The sequence below is a fragment of the Falco naumanni genome, chromosome 7 (genome assembly GCF_017639655.2).
Source record: "Falco naumanni isolate bFalNau1 chromosome 7, bFalNau1.pat, whole genome shotgun sequence".
Classification (NCBI taxonomy): Eukaryota; Metazoa; Chordata; class Aves; order Falconiformes; family Falconidae; genus Falco; species Falco naumanni.
In genome coordinates, this window is record NC_054060.1 from 11,354,290 (window position 1) to 11,367,078 (window position 12,789).

At 44.7% G+C, this 12,789-nt stretch overlaps 1 long non-coding RNA gene across 2 annotated transcripts in view; it reads right to left on the reverse strand.

Annotated features, from left to right (window-relative positions):
- LOC121092015 overlaps positions 1–10,696 on the reverse strand; it is a 71,302-nt gene extending 60,606 nt beyond the window's left edge. The window contains exons 1-4 of one of the 2 annotated variants that reach the window (XR_005829147.1): positions 10,169–10,696; positions 9,952–10,052; positions 5,475–5,526; positions 4,958–5,288 (exon numbers count right to left, since the gene is read on the reverse strand). This is a non-coding gene — a long non-coding RNA (uncharacterized LOC121092015). Of the gene's footprint in view, positions 1–4,957; positions 5,289–5,474; positions 5,527–9,951; positions 10,053–10,168 lie in introns of those variants that run through there. The other variant, XR_005829148.1, reaches the window with a different exon arrangement.
- Between the last annotated feature and the right edge of the window lie 2,093 nt (positions 10,697–12,789).

Below are 12,789 nucleotides of genomic sequence, written 5' to 3' on the forward strand. Positions count from 1 at the left end.
GACAAACTTAGACCGTTAGAATTTAAGTTTTCCTGATCAAAGGAAGAATGAAGCTTAAATTCAACCCACTTTCCTTAGCTTACCTAAGGCCTGAATTGCCATCTGGACATGAATGTTTCTCTTCAGTGGGTACCCGGGGTTTCTGGGCTGACCTTATATCAATTCAGACACCTTGGTGAAGAAGCTAGAAAGGAAGAATCCCTTCCTTTGGTGCCCATGAAAAATGTCTTCCCAGGACTGGCTGACTACATAAATACACCTTGGCCTAATTCTTCAAGCATCAGTGACCCTAACCCCCCCCCCAAATCAGCAGATTTTTGCACAACACCCTTCCTATGGGGTAGGCTGCCTCAGGAAGTATATGGAATAGTTTCTCATGAGCTCCTCCAAAGGCTCAAATAATGTTCCTAGACTTGCCATTGGGGTCTGAGTAGCATCTTCTGCTGTAGGAAAACGTAATATTGCACTTCAGAATTAAGGAGTCCCAGAAAACAAGGGGGGTTAAAATTTCTTAATCCGTTTCATGGCCCAAACAATTCCTGTTTGTGTCTGAAATCTTCCTGCCTCTGACTCATCTCCTTTCATGTTCCACCTTGTCCATGGGAGGAAACCTTAGATCCATCAACTCCTGTCATCCAGAATGCAGTCTGACAGTGACGACAAAACCTCCCTGGGGAGGCTATGAGTGCAAGCAGCTGCTAAAGCCACACAAATGGGACTGTGTGGCAGTCCACAGATCTGGCTTGCATACTGTCAACATTATCACCCTTTAAAACGCACAAGCGATGTGCTTTTGCTGCCCTGATTGATGCACCACTACTGCCTCCCTCTAGCAGAGCTCAGTGCGCAGGGGAATGCAGGGAGGCAAATGTAAAGCTGCTTTCCTCCTTGTTCCCCACCCTACCCAGATCCTGTATTCCCATCAACAGCAGAGTATGCAGGAGGCGAGGCTGGAGGCTCTCTTCTGTGGGGTGTTACGCTGCTGCATCATCCCCATCAGGCTCAGATGTCAGCAAGGCACAAGGGATTGGCATTTTTGCTGCTGTGATGGGAGTGTGACTTTTGTTTCTCCAGTAGCTCGATCTGCTTTATCCAGGGAAATCACAGCAAGTGCATTGTGCCAAGTCCTGATCCCACTGAAGTCAGTGACACAGCTCCAGCCGACCTCAGTGGGACCAGGATTTAAGTAGCACCATGTAATTCCTATAGGCTTCTTGTGTAGTTTATGAAACATATGTGCGCTCTCTCTCTGCATGCTTATTTGACTTTCACACTCTTGATGGAAATGTGTCTTTATAAATTTACAAATAGCGCAGCAGCTGTGTGTTTATATAACCTCATTTGAGGGCCACATGTATTCTCACCCTTGCGCTATTAATATTTATACTGTCACAACCACATACACACAAATACCTCACACAAATACACACGCATGCTGTGGAACAATAAGGAAAACAGATCCAAAATCCCTCTGAGTTGGTCATGCCTTTAAAAAAAAATCCAAAGGCAGATTTCTTGAAAGACATTATGAAGGAACTTTTCACTAGATCTTGGTATCTTTGTGGAAACTTCTATGCTTTTGCACCCTTAGTTTCTGCACAGCAACACCTTTCCCTGAAGTGACCTGAGTCTAAAATGCTTTGCAGAGCAAAGTCAGATATTTCAGCCAGTCAGGAGACAATTTATAGAGCAACCAGGGCTTCAAGCACTGCAAACTATTGATGGCAGGGCAAGCAACTCCAGCTGCTGCTGCAGCTTCCCAGCCGATGTAATGACCATTGTTCAGAAGGCCACAATGCAGCTGGGTAACAGCTCTTGATGAAAATTACTTTTTTTTTAGGCAAAAATGCAGAATCAGGCTGCTTTAGTCAATCTGCAAATTACTCAATCTGCTTCAAATGCAAACAGGAAAAAAAAACCTGCAAAACATACAGCTTAGATGTTTTATTTTGACAACTCGGATGAAACATTTTGATTTCCTCATGCTGAAAAGCTTAGCATTCTTGAATTTCCCTCCATTTAATTCTGTCTGTTCCAAAAGATGAAAACTATTTGTCCTATCCTAAATATTAATTATTTTTTAACTTTCTGCTTTGCTAGAAAAATTGGTTTAAATGATGATTTAAGGTTGGCCAAGTGCAATTTCTTCTTTTCCTTCCCTCCACATCGATTTTCCAGCTTAGTCAGTGAACCAGCTCCCTGTAAGGAGCCCGGTCCAGCCTTTCTTCCAAGGTCCTGAGACCAAAGAGCAAATATGTGGAGGTGTGAGTAGGACAGACTTTGTGTACCCATTTGCACAGTATGCACGAGGCAGAGACCAAGCAGCCTTGCTAAGTCTCCTCCTTCCCTTTTACAAGGAAACTTTGCTGTGAGACCACATGGCTGTTCTGATGCCAGCAAGTTCCCTGCAGATGGAGAGAGCAAATAAAAATGTGCATATTTACATTATACATGCAGATTAGATAGTGTGCATTCCTCACAGCCTGTCCCTGAAACACCCTCCAAAAGGAGCGTGGGGGAGAATGCAAAGAAGTTTAGTCCAACTCTGTTCTCTTATTGTCTCACTCCCACACTCCTGCTCTTAAATATGTCCCCCTGGCTGATTAACCCTTTCTAGTGACCTGCATCATGGATAAAACTCTTTGTGCCTGGCAATCTCTACCTTAGTGAAAAAGTGGAAATATCTGCTTTCAGAGTACTCTAAATTCAAAAGCCAGCAGAAGTACCTTCTGGATGGCGGCAGTAATGATGTGGACATAAATTACTGCATTTCTTCACCTTTGCATTACCTGGTGAAAGAAGAGAGCCAGGGGGTGTTTACTTATGTGTGAACATAAGGAGTTACCCTGGCATGGAGCCAAAGCATCAAAATGGTGAACTTAAGCCCTGTTGTATTTGCAAAGAGCTTTTGCAACCAGGCTAACTTTCACAGACCATCTCATTTCTGAAGCTCTCTCTCCAAACATCCCTCCTCAGCACCCACAAGCCTGCTCTCTCTCAAAGCCAGTTTCAGCCTCTCCTTGTTCACCTCTCCCCACCTCTCCCCATCCCTCTTTCAGCCTCATCTCCCTGCGCCATTGTGGGGAGCTCCTAATGCCCTCCTGAGCATGAGCATCCCTTCCCATGGAAGTCCTCCTGTGAGCTCTGTTTTGGGAGAAGTGGATTCATGGTGGCATTAAAGAGCAAGCCTGTGATGGGCCATACAAAGTCTGCTCCTGGAGGAAGTCAAATATAGCTTCTTTGAAAGCAGTAGGAGAGCAGTATCAGATCCATCTCTTTCCATACTACACTGGATGATCTTTAGACTCAAAGCTCTTGCCTTCTGGTGAGCTAGGTCCTGGATACCTGCCTGTGGACTGGGCTGCTCAGCTCCATCTGCAATAAGACCACCAAGACAAGAGCTTTGACTCGTGGTGAAACCATCAGCTTGCTTCAGGTGTCCCCTTCTTAAAAGGCCTGGAGCTAGACCCCTGCACATACAAAAAAAATCTGCCAGGAAAGAAGTCTGGGATCATGCTTCACTGACAGAGCCAGGGTAGCCTGAGAACCTGTGGGCAGTCAGAGACCATTCCCTGGGCTATGATGAACACCCCGCTGAGCACACATACCCCCACAACCACCCCTATCTCATCTCTCACACTGCAGCACTCAGGTCTGCCCTCCCAAATGAGGTTCCTCAGGGTGCTTGTTCTTCTGGCTCTTCATGGAGCAACACACTCATTCACACATGCTCCCCTCGCCCTCCCACGCAGCTCAGCACCGCAGCTCAATTAGGAAGCTATGACCCATTTCTCTCCAGAAAATCCTTGCCAGGCTCTGCCAGCTGCCACCTCACTGACAGATGTTCTGCTTAGGCACACTCTATCATTTTTACATAGTCGCAGTCTGGTTAAGTATTTCATGCCTCGTGCTAAACTTCTAGTACTCCCAGTCAGAGGGAATGGCATAGCCAAGTCCAGCCTGGCCCATGCATGACTTTGGAGCACTGATCCCTGCACTCTTTGTGGTCTCCTCTGCAAGTGGGTCACAATGCTGCACTTGGGAAGAAGCTTTCCTTTGAAGTGAGGTTGATCCCAGCCTTTTGAGCTGCAAGAACTGCATGCATAGTACCTGCAGCAGGAAAGAGCCTGGCCAAACGTAAGGTATGGAAGAATTCATGGCATGTCCCAGGCAGACAAAGAAATCATACTTTTGGATGTATTTTTAAAGGTGCACTTTCCAATTTATACCCATAATGTATCAATGCCTTTGACTTCTTTCCCACAGAGAAATCAACAAGAAAGCAAGAGGTTATTAGGCATTGCAGAGTGGGATAGGCAAGGTGAATGGCAAAACCCTGAGTGGTGGATTCTGGGATGGAGTACAAAGGGTGGTGGGATTTCTTGGGGTACTGTGAGTTTCAAGGGATTACGAAAAGTAAGTCTTCTGGTGTTGTGGTGTAAGAAGCCTTCTCAACTCCTTCTCACAGGTTTTATAATATCCTTACTGCTGCGATAGCAATGATCGCAGAGCAAATGAAATATGGCTTAAAATCATAAGAAAGCTAAAACAATTTCCCTCTTTCATGTTGCACATTTTCAGTTTCTTCTTCAAAGACCTTGCACATAGTTATTTTTTTCTGTTCTAAATTGGCTTTCACACCACTTTCCCCAGCATTATATCTGGGTGCTTCCAGTATTACACCAAGGAATGTGATTAATATCTCTTACAGGTAGTTTGTGATGGCTCTTCTTTCTGATGAAGGATATTACAGACTGGACCAATGCAGCTGTTTCTGACACTGATTAGCTCATATGGTTGTGTGAGACTAAAACTGTAGCTAAAAAAAAAAAAAAAAAAGAAAAAAGAAAAGGTGCCTGTTTAAGGTCCCAAATCAACCCCTAAATATATATGGAGACTTAGACTTAGGAAATTGCTTTTGCATTTTTAAAGCAGCTGTTTGAACATCTAGCCCTCATTCACTTAACATATACAATATTGCCCATTCAAAACCTTGGAGCTCAGTTTATTTTAGTGTCACATCAATTTTACTTTCAGGTGCTGTAATTCTCTGATAGGTCAATGCCGATGCTGTTGTGTTCCTTTAAGGTGCAGTGTATCGGTTCACAGAATGGCAGGTGAAGACTTTAACAATTAGTCCGTTGCATATCCTAGAGCATAGGAAAATGTAATGATGACCCAAGATTTTACTGCAGACAGGGGGCCCCTGATGCACTGCATGAATGAGGCTGACCAGTCACCACATTTACAGCATCTTCAGTGCAGGTCTGGAGTCATTTTGTTTAAAACTGTAGGAAAATAGTAAAGTCAATGTGGCACAAAGTACCACACAAGTGTTATGAATAAAAGCTTCAAAGGGTACTAAAGTGCCATTGATTACCTTTGAGAGGATCTTTAAAATCTCAAGTCCAAGATAAAGAACTTACACTTACACTGTAATGTTAAACCATCATCTCTACGTTTCTAGTAATCACCTTTTCTCCAGTAGATGAATCCAGCCATTAGCATCCTGTCAGGGGGTTCTCACTAAACAAAAGGAAATCACAGCAAGTTACTTTACTGCTGAGTTCAACGGTATTATGCCCTTCAAAAGCCGCCAGTGGTCACCTCTGCTCTGGCAGCTAAGATTTTAGGAGGGATTAACATGCTTATTCTTGATGATGGCTTAATATCTTGCATATCTGGAAAGCCAGTCAGAATTCAGAAGTGGCAACAAGACAACAAGATGCCTCACTGCATTTCTTTATATTTTTGTTGTACCTCATACCATGGCTTATTTTATAGAAATAGAATCTAATAAACTAAGATCATATATTTTTGAGGAATGGACAGGGGGAGGAAATTACATGTTTGGTTGATAATTATAAGATTGCCATATGGAGCGTTTGAATAGATACTGACTGTTATTTTGAGGAGGCATTTACAACAATGCAGGATGACATGACACGGGTGAAGTGGATTTAAAACTGACAGAGTGCAAAATGGAGGTGGGGAATGAAAAGGGAAATAGCTTAGAGTGATTTCCATGTGTAACCTCCAAGACTAGTATTTCTCTTTCTTTCAGGAAGCCGTGATCCCCAGAAACACATGTCCATGAGTGATTTCAGGTTGGAACATGTGTTCAGTGTCCTCTAAGAATATGGGCTGAAGACAAAGAGAAAGGAGAGTAGGAAAAGCAAGCTGGTATTAACTACAGGCAGGTGTCCACACTGGAAAGCTATGCCATGTGCTGGTTTTCTCAGTTCAAGCAAGCTGTTGGCAAATGAAAGGTGCTTTCAGAAAAAAAAGTATCAGTAATTGTTTCAAAGACAAGAAATCTCCTAAGTCCAAAGATTCAAATCTCTTCCCAAGTACCAAAGACCAGCTGATGGGCTTACTTTGGAAACTCTGACACGAGGAACATTGTGGCAATAAGCTCAGCCTGGAAGACAGAAACAGCTAATTAAGTGACTTGAAGTAAGAGCTAGACACTGTGTTTTGGTGCATGTAGCATAAAGAATCTTTCCATTATTGCTGCCTATGTCATCCTTCTTCACTAGTACCTTTGTTGCTGTTTCAATCCTTCAACGGTTTCTCTCATTTGCTTTTGACACTTCGGGCTTGTCTTAAGTCAGCTGAGTGATGACTTTCCCTGAGTTGCTTTTTAGGGAGGCAGAGTGAGAGGGAATGACAGCAAGGCATGTTCGGGGAGCACCATCCTCTGACTATGAGCATTTTTAGGGTCAGACTACCTTCCAAGGAAGGAAGCCGGCACCAGAGCCTCACTCTTTCCACCTGTGTGGCCAGTACCTCTCTGCTGTTAACACATAGGCTGCATGCACTGGGACAGGGAGCAGCTTGTATTTGCAGGGACCTCCAAGGAGAACAGCCTGGAAATGTCAGAACTCCTTTCCTTTACAGGCCCGCTCTTGGGAAGCGCGGGAAGACACTCAGTCCGGCCAACAGACTGCGGTAAGGAGGGTGCTGTCATGCAGAAAATCTTGGCAGGAGCCTTAGACTGCTGAACCCTCTCCCAGCACCACACAACCAACCCAGCCAAGCGAGCGACAGCTACTAACAGGCCATCTCCCAGCCTGGCCCAGATCCGACTCACTGCCTGAGCCAATGCTTGCTATTGCTGGGTTGCTTTACCTAGACAGAGCCGGACAGGTGGCATTGGCAAGAAACCAAAAAAAAGCAGTTCATTCCTGGGGAGTAGTCTTCCATCCAAGACGGCACGTGATAGGAGATGTGCTGTGTATTGGCAGCAAGATCAGATGTGCCTTACAACAGTTTCTGAAGCTTTGGAACTAGTTCAGGCTTGAAATTCAGAGGAATTTGGTTAACTTGTTCTGTTTTGTCTGAATAGCACCTTTTTTTTTTTCCATGTGGCTTCTGGCTTCAGCTCCTGTTGGGAGTGCTGAAATTCCATCACAAAAGCTGCATCATCACTTAGCTTTTTATTATAGACTTTCAGCACTACATGACTGCTAGTGAATCTACAGCCATGCTGGAAATGAGAAGGAACAACCAACAGCTCTTTAGATAATGCAAAAAGACCGTGTCTTTCTGTCAACAGCCACCTCCATTTGCATTTCCCTTCTCCTCCAGCAACTGATGCTACCACAAGATGGGATTAACTGGAGGTACCCTTTTACTTCAGGAAGATTATTTGCAGTGGGTGGCATTTTTCAGACTGAGTGACAGTGACAGCACTGTGGTGGGAGGGAGAGAGATCCCTTGAGGGGTCTCTAATACCCCTCCTTGCATTTCCCGTTCCTTAGTAATCTCTTCTCTGCAGGCTTGTCCTACCCAACCTCGCTTGGCTAGTAATTGCTAAAGGAATCAAAACACAAGGTATGGCAGCTGCAGGCATCCAGTGGAAAAAAAATACCCACATGCACATGCACAAGTCTAAAAGAGAGAGAGAAGGAGAGAAAGCACATTAAAGAAAAGACAACATTTGCAGCAGGCTGGTGTGTCCTTGACCGAAGGAGACATCAAAGACAGCTTCAGTGATTTACTCTTTGACAGGCTGGCATCTCAGTGATTCACGGAGCTAATCAATTAGGTGATACATTCCCCCTCCCTGCCACCCCTTTAGTTTTAACAGCTTCTTGCCAAGAGTGAAAATGTTCCAGAACTGAATGGGTACTAACATCCAGCAGGTTGCGAAAGCCAACAAATGCCATCCCAGTGGGTCTGAAAGGGGGTCACAACACTGCTAAAGGGGATTTGCCACAGGGGCAAGGGCAGTTTAGCCCCATCGACAGTGGATGCCACATATTCCTGGGTCGTGCAACACAGCTGATGTCACACAGTTGCACAGCCCCTCCATTTAACTGGGCGGAGGCCTATCCCTGCCTCACCCCTTCTATGCCACGTGCCAGCTTTACAAGCTGCCCAGCACCTCAGTCCTTCAGCCATGCACACAGACCCTTGGCCTACAGAAGCGCACTTCCCTCCGAACATACATATGTACTCCTACAAGCAGCAATAGTTACCCTTTCTTAGACCCAAAGCAGATCTTCATAATTCCTCCCTGCTACATTCAGGTGCACAGACATATACATGCACATATAGAGGCACTTCAGGCACCCACATGCATACAGATGCATCTCTTGATTATGTATATATTGGTGTTCAGTTGCCTGATCCACGCTTTATGCATTTCACACATGCAAGCACTCACCCTTATTTCACACTCTTTGTGGCACATATATATGCACCAACTTTCTGCCAGTGGCTGCTCTGATGACTGTTAATGGGGAAGAAATTAGTAAAAAGCAGCATTCTCATTGTCTGCTTCCTCTAACTCATTCCAGGTGGGATGCAGGAAAACAGAGCATCGTTTTACAACCCAAACCAACAGCATCTGCAATAACAAAACCCTTCAGAACTGCTCAGTTTTGAATCCTTGACATCTAACAGCAATCCTGCATTTTCCAAAGGCTGCATCAGGGGACAGCACACTCCTCTTCATGTGAAAACATCATGTTGGCTGTCCTATTGCAAAATGAGAGACACCGTCACAGCAGAGCAATTCTTAGTGAGGAGCAAGTCCCGGGAGGCACAGAGGCTGGGAAATACACCACAACAGGCTTCTGGGACTGAGAGCTGCAGCTGGCCAAGCACTGCAGAAAACAGCCTGCATTTAATGTTCGTGCTTCCTCTCTCCTAATGAGAAGCCACAGAAATCTGGTCACAGTTTAGTACAGTCAGGGAGATGAGAGCAGTTTTGGGGGTTCAGGGAGTAAACCCCTCCATGCATGGGATTTTCTGAAGCCCACAGTCATCCCAGAACAGAAATCTTCTCAGGGACACACATGGGGACTAAATAATTTTGACTCATAGCCAGAGTCTGAACGAGCCAGTCAGCACTGGGATGCTGAGCCAGCCATATCATTATTTGCAGTGTTTAAAATTTCATTGAAGATAATATCAGAAGTCTCTAGTCTTTATGGCTGCAAGACTTATCTTCTGAATGTGGCCATTATAGTACTCCGCATATGAATATGCTTATGCACAGCTCAAAGAAGCAGGCATGAGTCTGAGCAGGTACAAAGCACAAGCAGAAAGTAATGGTGCTGCCCTGGTGTAAATCAGGTTCAGAAAAGAGCCCTCAGTTACCCCTGAAAGAAAGGGGGGTTTCCCCTACTTGTCTCAAGACCCATGACCTGTCCTGGTGCTTGACAGGAATGATTTCAGGGTAATCTTCACTACTGATCTTTCTAGGAGAAACAGGATGCTACCAAAGATGAGAGGGCAGTGTTGTGCACCTGCACAGCACCATCAGACAGAGATTTGTTGAGAAGGTGGGAACTCACACAAGTTTTATCCCTGCTTTTTAGCATCGTGAGACATAATGTAGCTGCATGGTGAGGAAATCCTCCCCTCTGGGTTCAGACTGGAGATCTCTCACTCTGGCTCATTGGGTTCAGAGAATGCAGACAAAAAAAATGACAGTCTTACCCCATTTTCTCCCTCTTATAGCACAGACTGTCTTGAGCATCCTGGGGCGCACCCAGCTGAGCTCTGGCTCCTGGCTCCCTCTTGCTGCTCGGAAGAGTCTCCTGCGAAAACAGAGATGTTGTTGAATATTCTCTGATTTGATCTGGATGAAATCTCTCATCAGATCCTGCTGCTCTTCATGGCAAAATACCCACAGGCAACAGAGTCCAATTTTTACCCGTTCAGCTTCAGGCATAAATTTGCTGTTTTCAAAGTGGAGACAGCATCAGATGGCAGAGTGAAGGGAAAAAAAAAAGTCCTTCACCAGCTGTGAAAACTGCCCTTTTAATTTTCATGAAAAGATATGAAACAAGAACAAAAGAAATGTTCTGCTGGCTGTTTCATTCCTCACTGGTGTTGTCGACAGCGAGCATTTCCTCTCACCATTCAACTCTTAGATGTCATTAGCTGCTGGATCTCTTTTTAGCTTCCCTCCTTTCCTCTTGGTGAATTAAGTCCTTTTAGATATCGCCTCTTGAATTCACATTCAATTTTGAGGCCAAGTTTTATCTGTTCTGTCTGTGACATAAAAATGGTTGTTTCCTCTTCTCCTACCCAGGTTTCTCTGTTGAGGTAATTCCTCTACCTGTTTCTGTTACTCCACTTTGAGGTCTTGCTTCAGATGTTAGTCTTTCTGCTTTATGTCTACACTGTATCTCATTAAAACTGTGCACCAGTCCAGACTTCTCCTCATTACAACAGGCAGAGCGTATGGGAACACAGTTATAATGAGGGCAAAGAGTATGGCTCAAAAACAACTTCTAATAGCTCATTAGCAAAAAAAAAAAAAAAAAAAAAAAAAAAAAGACACATCAGGCACTGTTGTGGTTTCCTCGTTTCTTTTAAAGATCTGAAAGCCATCCCCTTCCCAGCCCATGGAGGTCAGCAATGTTTCATCTTCAAACTCAAGGCAAAGCTGTTGTCTTCACCGAGGATTGTCTCACAGCCTTAGGAATGTCCTGGACTCCATGTCCTGTGATAATGTCTGCAGATGTTCATGAAGTCACTTAATGTGTTTGTGCAGTGCTCATTTATCACCTTCTCAGTGCTCCTGCTACACCTGGGAAACAGCATGGGGAGCAGCACTACGTACTGGCAACCCAGCTGCTGACACTGTTTCCTCCTTTACGTCAAGGTGGATCCAGTCCTGCCTGATGGTGGCTTTCTGCTGTTTTCCTTCTGCTCACTCATAGTTGCTTAGGTTTGCATATTAGCCTGACCCAGATTGGGAGTACACGTACAATTCCAAATATTTCCCAGAATTTGAAGATCCTAGTCTGGCCTGGTGTTGTATTGTACACATGGAGAATGACAGAGTTCTCCTTTTTTTATGCAAATAGGCAAAATCAGAGGAAGGTGTTCAAGCTTGCAAATAAGCTTTAAAAGACCCCACCATGTATTTTGTCTTCTTCCCCTTCTCGGTAACATCCAGCAGGAGCTGCTATGTACTTGGAAGTGTTACCAAGAGCTAGCAGTTCTTTCAACTGTAAAGGAGCAGAGCTAAAGTCTAGGCTTTACCCTGCCCTTGCTCAGTACGGTGGCTAAACACTATGTAAAAGCTGTGACAACCAAGCAAGGGCCTTAGAATTTATGTGCTCATATTGTTACATTGCCGGGACATCTCTCGGGATGAAGCAATTTACACTGTAAAATATCAGTGCACTAAAGAGCTGAGGAGGAGCTTCGTTGCATTGACGGCCTGGCTCACATATTCTTATTAGCTAATCACGGTACCTGTCAGAGAAAAAGACTATCATTGGTGATATTTGATGCTGAACCTTTGGCTCCATTCAGTGCAGGCTCAAAACGTAACGTTTTGGTAGTCTTACAAGATGCTCTGTCTCCTTTTAAGGGACAGCTGACAACAAGATGCCTCTTCTGAATGGGTGATGTCTGGCCTTCAGAGCGGTGAAGAGTGATGATGCCACAACTAGAGAGTGTCCCATCTTCTGTAAGAGTGTGGCTGGCATCACCTAGCAGGCTCAAATCCCTGCACTGCAGCTGCAGGGCAGTTAGGGATCTGCTTGTTTTGGGGTTCTGCCTGTGGCTGACAGTGCTGCCCAGCTGAGATAGGAGGGTATCATCTGCCCTGGAGGAATGTGCTCCTCAGAAGTAGGAACACAACTATATTTGAAAGCATTTTATTTTTAGCTTATCATTCGTAATTTCACTTGTGTACGTCACAGTGACTCATGCTTTGTTCCCCCTTCCTCAAGCAGGTGCTGGCAGAGGCATGATTCTTTGTTTAATGCATGGTCTCTCTGTTTGAGGGCTTGTTGCAGTGTGGCTTGGCAGTAACAAGGGCTTCTTCTCAACCAAACACTACTAGCTGTGAAATTGTGGATATATGTCTTTTTTTTTCCCCCTAAGAAATATGTTTTTGGTAAAATGCAGATGCGGTAAATGCATATGCATTGGCCATATCCGTCTGAAACAGAAGAGGCCTCCAAATGGAAAAGGAGCTGTTAACACAGTGGAGAAGAGACTGTCCCATGCATCAAATCATGTTCCTCACATCACTGCCAACCCCTTAGCAGATGTTCAGTCCAGATGATTCCCCAGAACATCTGTGCCATATCCTCTACCTGCCGCAAGCCGCAAAACACCTCCCTGCAAGACCTCGCAATAAACTTCAGACCCTGTGTAGAAAAGACAAAACCTGCAAAACTGCAGTGTATTACAGAGAAAAATGGGAGACATCAAAGGCAAAGAAAGGAGCAAACAGTTCCTAATAGTCACCTCATGCTTTCCACATGCACTGGTACTGACTTTTCCTAATGTAAAGCCATGGCACTGTGC